General features: G+C 44.7%; 1 protein-coding gene across 1 annotated transcript in view; it reads left to right on the forward strand.

The window, feature by feature from the left end:
- LOC126266863 (very-long-chain enoyl-CoA reductase) overlaps positions 1 to 12,197 on the forward strand; it is a 47,109-nt gene that overhangs the window by 6,475 nt on the left and 28,437 nt on the right. The gene's annotated exons all lie outside the window — the stretch shown is intronic.

The following is a 12,197-nucleotide window of genomic DNA, read 5'->3' on the forward strand; positions in this document are numbered from 1 at the left end:
AGAGAAAGAAAAGATCTTGGAAATGAAGCGTAAAATCATTGAAAAATACGAACAGGGTCTGAGCATTGCTGATTCAGCACGCACATACAGTTGGTCTACATAAACTATTTGCACTGTCCTCAAGAATGAGGACAATATTAAGCAGATAGGTGCTTCAAAAGGGAGTGACAATAATATCTAAACAGCAGTTTCTTATTCTGGACGATGTTGAAAGGTTGCTCCTCATATGGATAAATGAAAAGCAATTGCAAGCTGACACTATTAACAAGATCATCATTCGTGAGAAGGCGAGAATGATTTTTCACTAACTTTGTTAAGAAGGTACAAAGAAGGCTGCTTTGTATGCTGAAAATCATCTCCCCAATAAAGCAGTGGCTACATATGCTACAAATTTATTTGATGATAATGCTGTGTTGCATTTTTGCCAAAAGTTGGTGTCGGCTGAAAAAATGTTTATAGATATCATCCTAGAAAAAAAGAAATAGTTATGTATAGTGAATAATAAGGTGCATAACAATGTATGAGGGTTGTACCAAAAGTAAGGTTTCCATATCTTTTGCAAATACAAAACATTGTTTATCATTATTAATTTACACATCATTCAAAAACTTACACTTTTGTCTATTTCTTAACATAGTCTTTTTTTTTTTTGACACGCTTTTGAAGATGGCGCTCCAGCTTATGTATTACAAAGTCGAAGAAGTCTCCCGCCAACTCGTTAAGGAAGTTTGTGACCTCTGCTCGGACTATGTCACTCTTGAAGTGTTTGCCACCAAAGTGTTCCTTTAGCTTTGGGAAGAGGTGATAATCGCTTGGGCTAAATCCGGGTTTATGGGGGATGGGGCATAACAGTATACCCAAATTTCTTCAAAAGCTCCTGTGTTTGATGAATGACGTGGAGTCTAGTGTTGACGTGAAGAAGCACTACCCCCTTCATCAGTTGTCCTCTCCAGTGATTCTGGATTTCTTGCTGAAGTTTGTTTAATGTTTCACAATATATGTCTATGTTTATTGTATTCCCAGGTTGCATGAAATCGATGAGGAGTACCCCCTTTCGATCCCAAATCACAGTCGCCATAACCTTTCCCGCTGACTGCGTTTATTTCAGTTTCTTTGGTGACGGTGAACCGGAGTGACGCCACTGATGAGACTTTTGTGTTGTTTCGGGGGTGTGACGATAGTCCAACGTTCTGCTTGTTACCTCCCCCTTCACATTGTTGAAGAAGCTTGAAAGCAGTCAAGTTGTTGCTCCTTGTGTCCGTCAGTCAGCATCCATGGGACCCAGCGAGCACACACTTTTCGATAACCCAACGTTTCTGTTAAAGGTCTTTCAATAGTGCTGTGGGAAGCTTAGGAATGCCTTCAACAAGTTCATGGACAGTGACCCTCCGATCTTTGAGCAACCCACTGTTGATCTTCTGGACAATCGCATCCAAAACTGGCAGTCTTCCACTCCATTCATCACCATGAACTTCTGTGCGATCCTCAGAAAAAGCCGTGCACTCTTCACAATAAACCTGTCCGTTGCCAATTACTCTCCATGGGCAGTGACTTCTTTGGGTGGAGGATCCAGATTACTGCTCGAACCTCATACTTGGTGGGAGCGGCGATCAACACTTCCATCTCTGATGTCTGCTAAGACAACACTGAATGACTCAGCAAATTGCGGACATGCGGGCTCGATACTGGGGGAACCTCTGCGCACGGCACTGTTGCCGGATTTAGCCTAGTCTAGCATCTTCCCTCGAGGCTGTAGCTCATTGGGAACCCTCGTATGTATAATTTTCTTTGAATAAATGTCATGAATAAGATAAAACTTTTCGTACTTTTTCTAAAATCGTATTTGCAAAGCAAAATAATTTGTGGGCAGACCAACTAAAAATATTTGTTTATTTTGTACTGCACTTGTGTGTTTTGATGGTTTAAACTCGAACAGGGTTGGAAGATCAGTAAAGAGAGAATTTTTGATCCGTTACTGATTTTGTCTGCTTCACCATTGACTCGGAAATAGAAAAAAAGAGCTGTCACCTTTTATTTCTTAAAACTGTAAAATCTAAATTATGCCATCAGTGTAAGATTTAGTTGGTTCTGCTTCTCTCCACATGTCTTATTTCCTCACAGTAGTCTCTGTGCAGTGTGATCCACATTTATAATTTTTACTGGGCCTGTTACACGTGTAGTAGGGAGCAACCTATTAAATCTATAGACATACTCAGCAAACTGTTGTGAAGTGCATGGTACAGGGTACTTCCCATTGAATCAGTTATTAGGGCTTTCGCCCATTCCATTCACATATGGAGTGCAGGAAGAGAACACTAGTTTAATCTTGTCTTTGCTCGTTGTAGGGGAGCCATACAAAAATGGTTGTAGTATCTTCAGAGATTAATCAGTTAAAGCTGGTTCTTGAAATTTGCAAGTGGGCTTTCTGAGGATAGTTTGTGTCTATCTTGAAGTGTCTGCCATTTCACTTTGTTCAGCATATCTGTGACCTTCCTCGGGGTGTGGTAAACCTGTGACCATTCGTGCTATCCTTCAATATGTACATTTCATATCCCCTGTTAGTCCTATTTTGTGCAGGTCCCACACACTTGAGCAATGTTGTAGCATGAGTGATTTGTAAGCAGTCTCATTGGTAGACTGATGTTATTTCCCTGGTATTCTACCATTGGACCAAAGTTTGTCACCTGCTTTACCTGCATGTGCATTTGTTGCATTTTATATCCCTAGTGTGTGTTACACTCAAGTATTTATATGAGTTGACAGCTTCCAATTGGGACTCATTAATACTTTAATCATAGGATACTGCACAGTTGTACATTTTTGCCACTCTTTTTACCACTTTGGAAGGTTATCAAGATCTGATTGAATGTGTGTGCAGGTTTTTTTCAGATAGTAGATTATAGAAAAATGCAATGCATCATTAATGAAGTCTGAGGTTCAGTGCAGGATCATTACTATACAACAGAAACAGCAAGGGTCCCAAAACAGTTCCATGGGGCTGTTCCAGAAGTTACACCTATATCTGTCAATGACACTCTCAGAGATAAAATGCTCTGTCCTTCCTACCAAGAAATCAGTTCAGTCACAAATTTCACTTTATGCACCATACTATTGTACTTCCAGTTCAGTAATAAGCTTAGCTGTGGTATTGTTTCAAATACCTCCTGTTAGTCAAGAAATACTCTATGTGCCAGACTGGCTTGATCTGTGTATCGGGATGTCATATGAGAAAAGTGAGTTTGGTTTTATGAGCAATGTTTTTGGAATATGTGGTGGTTGTCTCAGAGATGGTCGTTCCGTTTGAGAAACCTATTACTGAACCTGCTTCTGTAGCCAATGCCACCGATGCATGTTTGTGTAGTGGGTCTAAATTCAGAGAAAAGCCAGTCTGAAATCATGAATGAAATGTTCAGTGCCAGTGTGGAGCCAGAAGGTGAAGAGAGGTGAAGTGTGATGTCCCTGGTCACCAGACTTTGCACCAATATCCTGGGTTAAATTCCAAACATCTCTTCAATCTCTCACGAAGTGAGGTCATGTGACACTGTTGGCTGTGGTCTGTTCATCAGGTGGGGACTTTAAGCTCGGCAGTCTCATTGGTGGTACTCAAGAGCAGTAGGGGAGGTGCCAACACTGGACTTCACACTCTCCCTTCTCTCATCATCGTATAAACATACATAACACCACATTATATGCATCCATTACATTCACATACAATGACAAAATATGTGTTGGACACAACTTCCCCACATCTACAAGGAAAGGGGCCATTGTGGAGGCGGAAGAAAACCTACCTAACTGGGCGGTTGAACCTACCCCTTGGGGTCTCCCAGCCAACTGTGCCTTAAGACTGATATCTCCCCCACCCCCAAGATTCTACAATAAATTAATGTCAGGTGTATTGGACAGTCCTCCTGTGATTCACTATTTCTACCCTTCTTGTAGATGGATGTGAGCTGTGCTTTCTTCCAAATACTTGGCACAGATGAATTTTTTGGCATTCCAGTGTGTATTTGCTAATCAGTCTAACTGAAACTAAAATGTGTGTATAATGCTGGAGCTGAGAGCTTTATCATGTCCGTACATTTTTGTTGCACAGTATTTTTATTACCTGTGATGTCGTTATACTAGTATAGGCATGTTAAGTTATAAATTGGAGCAGTGTGGAAATACGTTGAACTAGGAAATTCATTTGGGTGGCACTGAGAAGAGCTTGCAGAGCAGTACTTAGCATCTAAAGTGAGACAGTAAAAATACTGGTAGAATATAAGTGAAAACCTGTATTAAACAAAAATTACAAAATAATGAAAAGGTATCATCTTGTACAACTGGGAAATGTGCTTGGAATTATAGCAAATGCATGTAAAAGGAATGAAAGGAAAGCTCACATCAATGGGACTCCAAGGAATTAAAAAAAAAAAAAAAAACCAGTCTTGAGCAGATGGGAGAGCTATGGGAGTGTAGGAGGGACGGTAGTTCAGAGGGGCCACATAGCTGGCCCATCTGGCACACAGCAGCCAGCAAGAATCTGGAAGACATGTCTCATGTTCTCTCTCTCCCCCCCCCCCCCCCTTTCTCACAGGAGACTTTAATGTTAATATTGACAGTTATAAAACAGTGCTGAGTAATTTCATTCTCACACAATTTGGTGTTGTGCCCATGACGATCCCTGCCACAGCACTCAGCAACACCAGCATCGACAAGACTTTCACTAGACACTTATATTCGTTGCATTATGAGATGTACACATGTTACTTTAACTATTACAGACAACTGCTCATGCTGTAAATGTAGGACTCATCCATGCTGTAACCATTACACTACTCTGCACTGCATTAATGAACAGTAATATGGAAAGGATAGATTGCTACTCACTAAATGATGTAGGTGCTGAGTCAGATAGGCGCAATGGGCATAAAATAGTTGGACCCTTCTATCACCCACCAGACTTATCTCCAGGTGTAACCAAAAACTTCAGAGAAAATTGCAGTGCACCTGTAACTAAGTTCCCCAATCATACTGTAACCATTGGTGGAGACATTAATAGTCCAACAGTCAATTAGGAAAATTGTAGTTTTATTAGTGGTGGGCATGATAAGACATCCAGTGATGGCATCCTGTCAAATGATGGAAATACATTGGATCTAATGGCAACAAACAGGCCTGACCTTTTCGAGGATGTCCACATTGAAACTGGCATCAGCGACCATGATGCGGTTTTGACAAAAGTGATTACCAAAGTACAAAAAGACAACTAAAACAAACAGAAAGATACATATCTGCAGTAAACTAGATAAAAGGTTAGTAGTGTTTTATCTCAATGAGGAACTATAGCTCAAGTTTAAAAGAATAGTTGACCATGTACTGGATAGATATGTACCCAGTAGAACAATTTATAATGGGTGGGACCCTCAATGGTATACAGTCACTGTAAAGAAATCTGTAAAGGAACAGAGATTACTGCACAATAGGTGTAAAACAAGGCATAGGACTACAGCTACAGAGATGCTGAATGGAATGTGTTCGGCTGTCAAGGGAACAATGTGTGATGGTTTTGATGACTACTGCAGCAGAATATTGTCAAATGATATTTCACAAACCCAAAGAAATTTTGTCAAACAATTGAAAATAAATTTTGGCCATATGTAAAGGCTGTTAGTTGCACCAAAGTTAGTGCTCAGTCCCTAGTGAATCCCCCCAGGGAGTCCACAACTCTTTTGTGGATACGTGCGTAGCGAGCACGGGACCCCAAGCTAATGTGGCCCTCTTTCCTTTCCGGGCTGCATACCTTCCTTTCCCACATCCTTCCCCATCCCCCATCTTTGCCCTCACCTCTGCCTCTTTCCTTCCCTTTCTCCCCCCTCTGGGAGTATGTTTTGTGCCTACGTCCGGAGACAGACGCTCGAAAATGTAACACATTCTTCGCTTCCTCTGCTTACAAGTCTTTGTCCTCTTTTCCTTACCTCTTCTCTTTATCCTTTTCTGCGCTGCGGCATTTGAGACCTCTCTTCTTTCATTTCCCTCCCCCCCCCCCCCCCTCCTCCCTGTGCGTGTCTGAAGGCCGACCCACGCATTTCCATGCGTAGCCGGTGACGGGGTAACGCGTATTTCCCTGTCACAGGTAGGACACATACGTACCCCCTGGTAACTGCCAGGCCCAGGGAGGGGTGATTACCCGAGCTAATACCTTCCGAAAGTGCCGATTGGTCCCTCCGTCCGTTTCTCGGGAGGTGTGAACAATCACCTAAGGCAGGAGTACCCTTGGAGAGGGCTCCCACAAGGGAGGAGCGCGCCATCGGAGACGCCGGTAATCATGGGGTACTTCCGCAATAGTTTCTTCATCTTCTACTATGTCTGCTCACAACCGTAAGTTCAATGAATCTCAGCCTCAGACAGTTCTTCCATCGTTGCCACAGTTGCTTGTTGTTTCTCTGTCTGACGGTCACAATTTCTCCACGGTCAACCCTTTCATTATTCAGAATGGTGTCGACGCAATTGCAGGTCCTGTAAAGTCTTGCTCCAGATTACGAAATGGCACTTTGTTGTTAGAAACAGTCAGTGCACAATAATTGTTGCGTACTTCACTGCTACACACCTTCCCTGTCCGGGTGGAAGCGCACTGCACTTCAAATTCCGCACGTGGGGTCGTTTATACATGCTCCCTCGACGGATTGTCCAACCAGGAAATTCAACACTACCTGTCTGACCAGGACGTAACGGCTGTTCATCGAGTTATGAAAAGGGTTGACATGACCACTGTGCCTCAGACAGGTAAATACAGCACTGTCCTTGCCTCTCCTCGGCCAACAAAGGAGGCAGCCACACAGAGTTGTGTTCTCACCTTTGGTGCCATGGTCGTCAGATCAGCCAGCGCAAAGATTGCCCATTCAACCTCCCCACTCTCGCCTGCTCACTCTATGGCTCACCCTTCATCGCGTTCTGCGAAATCTCGAGCTCAAAAGTCAGACACCCAGACTTCCAAAAAAGAGCCTACTCGTGAAGATTTTGTACGTACCCCAACTTCACAACCATTGGTTCCTCCTTCATCTAGCCATCCTGCTTCCAAGAAGGCTAATAAGAAACCCAGTTCCTCTCCTTCTCCGCCACGGCGTGTCTCATCTACAGCATCACCTGGCGGTAGCCGCCCTCGGCTGTCTTCTGTGTCGCCGAGGCGCACTGCTGGCGGCCGATCGCTGGTGGCAGGAGCTGCTCCTGAACAACCTATGGCTCAGGATCTTCTGCCTTCGGCTGAATGCCGTTCCACGCTGTCGGTTGCAAGCTCTGAGCAGTCATTGAGTTGAGGGCAACCTTGGTCACATTCTTCCGTTTTCTGTCCACCCCATGTCCATTATCCATTCGAATATCCGCGACAGTCGAGTCAATCAGGATGAGTTGTCAAACCTCTTACGATCCTACTCACCAGTCATCTTCTGTCTTCAGGAAACCAAGGTGCGTCCCCAGGACCGATTTGTTTTTCCCCATTTTCAGTCAGTCCGATTTGATCACCCCTCTGTTGAAGGCACTCCAGCACATGTAGGACTCGTGATTCTTCTCCATGATACTCTCCATTATCACCCAATCCCCTAAACACTTCCTTCCAAGCTGTCGCTGTCCGTCTTTCCCTTTCTGGATACCCCTTCTCTCTTTGTACTGTATACATTCCATCATCCATACCAATAGCATGAGCTGATTTCCTTCTTCTTCTTGGTCAGCTTCCGCCCCCTATTTGCTGGTTGGGGACTTCAATGCACACCACCTGTTTTGGAGATCTCCACATCCTTGTCCGCGTGGCTCACTATTGATAGACGTCTTCCACCAAGCGGATCTTGTTTGACTCAACACTAGGGACCCTACATTTTTGTCTGCCTCCACGACAAATATCTCTAATTTGCACCTTTTGGTCGGTACTGTTCCGCTAGCTCGACACTTTGAATGGTTCGGCCTTGCTGGTACACAATCGAGTGACCATTTTCCATGTGTCCTTAGATTGCAGCCACAACTGCCATATATGCGCCCGCGACACTGGAAGTTTGCCCAAGCCGATTGGACACTTTTTTCGTCTTTAGCGACATTCTATGACAGTCACTTTCCTAGCGTCGATGATGAGGTCACTCATATTACAGAGGTTATTCTTACAGCTGCGGAACGTTAAATACCTCGCACCTCCGAACTACCCCAGCGCCCCCCAGTTCCTTGGTGGAACGAGGCGTGCCGTGATGCAATACGTGAGCGGCGACGTGCTCTTCGAATTTTCAGACACCATCCTACTTAGGCCAACTGTATCCGATATAAGCAGTTCCGTGCGCGATGCTGTCGCGTCATCCGCGATAGCAAGAAGGCAAGCTGGGACTTCTTTACGAGCTCATTTAACACCTTCACTCCCTCCTCAGAAGTTTGGAGTCGGATTCGACGGTTATCTGGTGCGCCTAGTTTCACCCCGGTCTCTGGGCTCACTGTTGCACATGATACATTAGTGGATCCCGTCGAAATTTCTCTCTCATTGGGTCAACACTACTGAGATTTTAAGCTCTTCAAATTACCCGCCAGCGTTTCTCCCAAAGAAACATGCAGCTGACGTGCAACCTCTTGCTTTCTCCTCTCAAAATCGTGAAAGCTATAACACTGTTTTCTCCATGCGGGAACTCCAACATGCACTCTCTTCTTCTTGCTCCTCGGCCCCAGGACCGGATGGTATCCACATCCAAATGTTGCTGCATTTATCATACCATAGTCTGTGTTACCTCCTTTGCCTTTATAATTGAATTTGGACCGACAGTACCTTTCCCAGACGATGGCGGGAAGCTATCGTCGTTCCTGTTCCGAAACCTGGAAAGGACAAACATCTCCCCTCTTGCTATCGCCTCATTTCTCTCACGAGTAGTGTATGTAATATTTTGGAGTGTATGGTGGATTGCCATTTAGTTTGGTGGCTGGAGTCCTGCAGTCTTTTAACAAGTGCCCAATACGGTTTCCGAAAGTATTGTTCTGCAGTTGACCATCTTGTTGCTCTCTCCACTTATATCATGAACAATTGTCTCCGGAAACCCTAAACAGTAGCAATATTTTTTGATCTGGAGAGAGCATACGATACCTGTTGGAGGACAAGCATCCTCCGCACACTGTTCTCTTGGGGCTTTTGAGTTCGGCTACCACTATTTCTTCGCGAATTTATGGCAGAGCGCACATTTAGAGTGCAGGTGAACACTACTCTCTCCCGTACTTTCTCCCAAGAAAACGTGGTACCCCAGGGCTCCGTGCTAAGTGTTGTACTGTTTGCCATTGCCATAAATCCAATTATGGACTGTCTCCTTCCCGATGTCTCAGGCTCCCTCTTTGTGGACGATTTTGCGATCTACAACAGCTCTCAACGGACCAGCCTTGTTGAACAACGTCTTCAAGGCTGTCTCGATCACCTCCACTCTTGGAGCATCGAAACACGCTTTCGCTTTTCTCCCAGTAAGACCGTTTGAGGTAATTTTTGGCGTCGTATGGAGTTTCTTCCACCCTCCTTACATCTATGACCCGTCAACATTCCGTTATCAGACGTCGCTAAATTCTTGGGTCTTATGTTTGACAGAAAACTGTGCTGGTCCTCCCACGTTTCCTATCTTTCGGCTCGCTGTCTGCGATCCCTCAACACCCTCCGTGTCCTGAATGGTACCTCCTGGGGAGTGGACTGATTGGTCCTTCTCCGCCTCTATCGTGCCTTAGTGCGCTCCTCGAAATTGGACTATGGAAGCATAGTTTACTCCTCTGCTCGGCCGTCTATTCTTCGGCGTCTCGACTCTATCCACCACTGTGGATTATGTTTAGTGTCTGGAGCTTTTTACACCAGCCCTGTGGAAAGCCTTTATGCTGAGACTGCTGAACCTCCGCTGTCCAATCGGCGAGCAGTCCTTCTGAGTCGTTATGCTAGCCATCTGTCTTCCATGCCTGCTAATCCGGCTCATGACATTTTTTTCGACGCCTCCTTGGATGTATGGTATGCAGACCGCCCTTCCTCCCTACTACCACCGGGAGTTCGCTTCCGTCAACTGCTCCCTAAAACCTTCTTGACAACTTGGGGTACAGCACCGCCTTGGCTCCGTCCCCGGATCTGCCTGCTCCGTGACCTTTGTCAATTTCCCAAGGATGGTACCCCTTCACTTGTTTATCGTCGGGCATTTGCTGCTCTATGTGCACAAGTGAAGGAAGCCACATTTATTTACACTGATGGCTCAAAAACATCGTTAGGTGTAGGGAGTGCCTATATTGTTGGCGACACCCCAAATCGATTTCGGCTTTCCGACCAGTGTTCGGTTTATACTGCGGAGCTTTACGCTGTTCTCCAAGCTGTCCAATACATCCGTCGCCATCCAGCGGATACAGTATGTTATCTGTTCAGATTATCTCAGCTCTCTCCTCAGTCTCCAAGCTCTCTACCCTGTCCACCCTCCGGTCCACCGGATTCAGGACTGTCTGCACTTGCTCCACTTGAGGGGCGTCTCGGTGGCATTCCTCTGGCTCCCAGGACACGTTGGTATCTGTGGAAATGAGGCGGCGGATATAGCGGCCAAGGCTGCAGTCTCTCTTCGTCGGCCAGCTATTCGATCGATTCCCTTCGCCGATCTACGGAGTGTTTTATGTCGTCGTGTTGTTCTTTTATGGCATGCACATTGGTCGACACTTCCCCATAATAAATTGCGGGATGTGAAAGCTCTTCCCTGTGCTTGGACCTCTTCCTCCCGAACGCGTCGTCTGGAGGAGGTAATTTTAACTAGACTCCGGATAGGGCACTGTCTTTTTAGCCATCAACATCTTTTAAGAGGCGATCCTCCCCCACTCTGTCCCCACTGCGCTCAGCTGTGGACGGTAAGACACCTTTTAATTGAGTGCCCCTATTTTACTCCATTACGCGCCCGTCTACAGCTGTCGCCTGATATATCGTCCATTTTAGCAGATGATGCATGCTCGGCCGATCGCATTCTCGAGTTTATTAGTGCCAGTGAGATGACGTCAGTCATTTGAAGCTCTTTTTGGGGACAACCAATCTCTTTCTGTAGTGGATTTTTAAGCTTTCCTTCTGCTTTTAGTTTCTCCAATTTTTTGAGTTTCATTACCATTGCTGCTGGTTTCCATTTTCGTTTTTTACCGTTTCCTAAGTCACAGACTGGGCGCTAATGACCGTAGCAGTTTTGCGCCCTAAAACCATAACAAACAAAAAAAAAAGTCCCCAAGGAATGAGGCAGAAACTTAAATTGAGGACAGCAAAGCAAATGCTGAAATGCTTAACTCCATTTTCAAATGTTTCTTTACAAAGAAAACTCCAAGAGAATTGCCCCAATTTAATCCTCGCACCACTGAAAAAATGAATGAAATAAATATTTGTGTCAGTGGAGTTGAGAAACAGCTCAAATAATTAAAATTGAACAAAGCCCCTGGCCCCAATGGAACCCCTTTCAGATTCTATACTGGATTTGTGGCAAAGTTAGCCCCTCTTCTGACTATAATCTTTTGTAGATCAACATTCAACCCAGTTCTTGGGAAAAGACATAGGTCACACATGTGTACAAGAAGGGTGGTACTAGTTATACACAGAACTATCATCCAGTATCCTTGACATTGATTTTTTGTAAAATCTTAGAATGTATTCCGAGATCAGACGTGATGATGTATCTTGGACAGAATTACCTCCTCAATACCGACCAGCATGGATTCCGAAAACATCGATCTTGTAAAATACGGCTCGCACTTTTCTCACCTGACATACTGAAGTTTTGGATCAAGGGAGTCAAGTAGATGCAGTATTTCTTGATTTCCGAAAAGTATTTGAGTCAGTGCCACACATAAGCTTATTGTCAAAAGTATGATCGGATGGGGTACCAAGTGAAATTTGTGATTTGATTGAGGAGATGATGGGGAAGTGCCATCAGTCTACAAAGGAGATTAATTACAAATCACTCATGCGATCGGTTCTAGAAAATTGCTCAAGTGTGTAGGGCCCGTACCAGACATAACTGACAAGGGATATTTAATGTCTACAGAGGAGGGCAGCACAGATGGTCATAGGTTTATTTATTCTGTGGGTGAGTGTCACAGAGTTAGTGAAGGAATTGAACTGGAAGACACTTGAAGATTATTAATAAACTTTCTCGGATAGTTTGTCAAGAACCTGCTTTAAGTGATTACTCGAGGAATATACCACAAACCCCTACATTTCC

The sequence above is a fragment of the Schistocerca gregaria genome, chromosome 4, assembly GCF_023897955.1.
Source record: "Schistocerca gregaria isolate iqSchGreg1 chromosome 4, iqSchGreg1.2, whole genome shotgun sequence".
NCBI classification, from domain to species: Eukaryota; Metazoa; Arthropoda; class Insecta; order Orthoptera; family Acrididae; genus Schistocerca; species Schistocerca gregaria.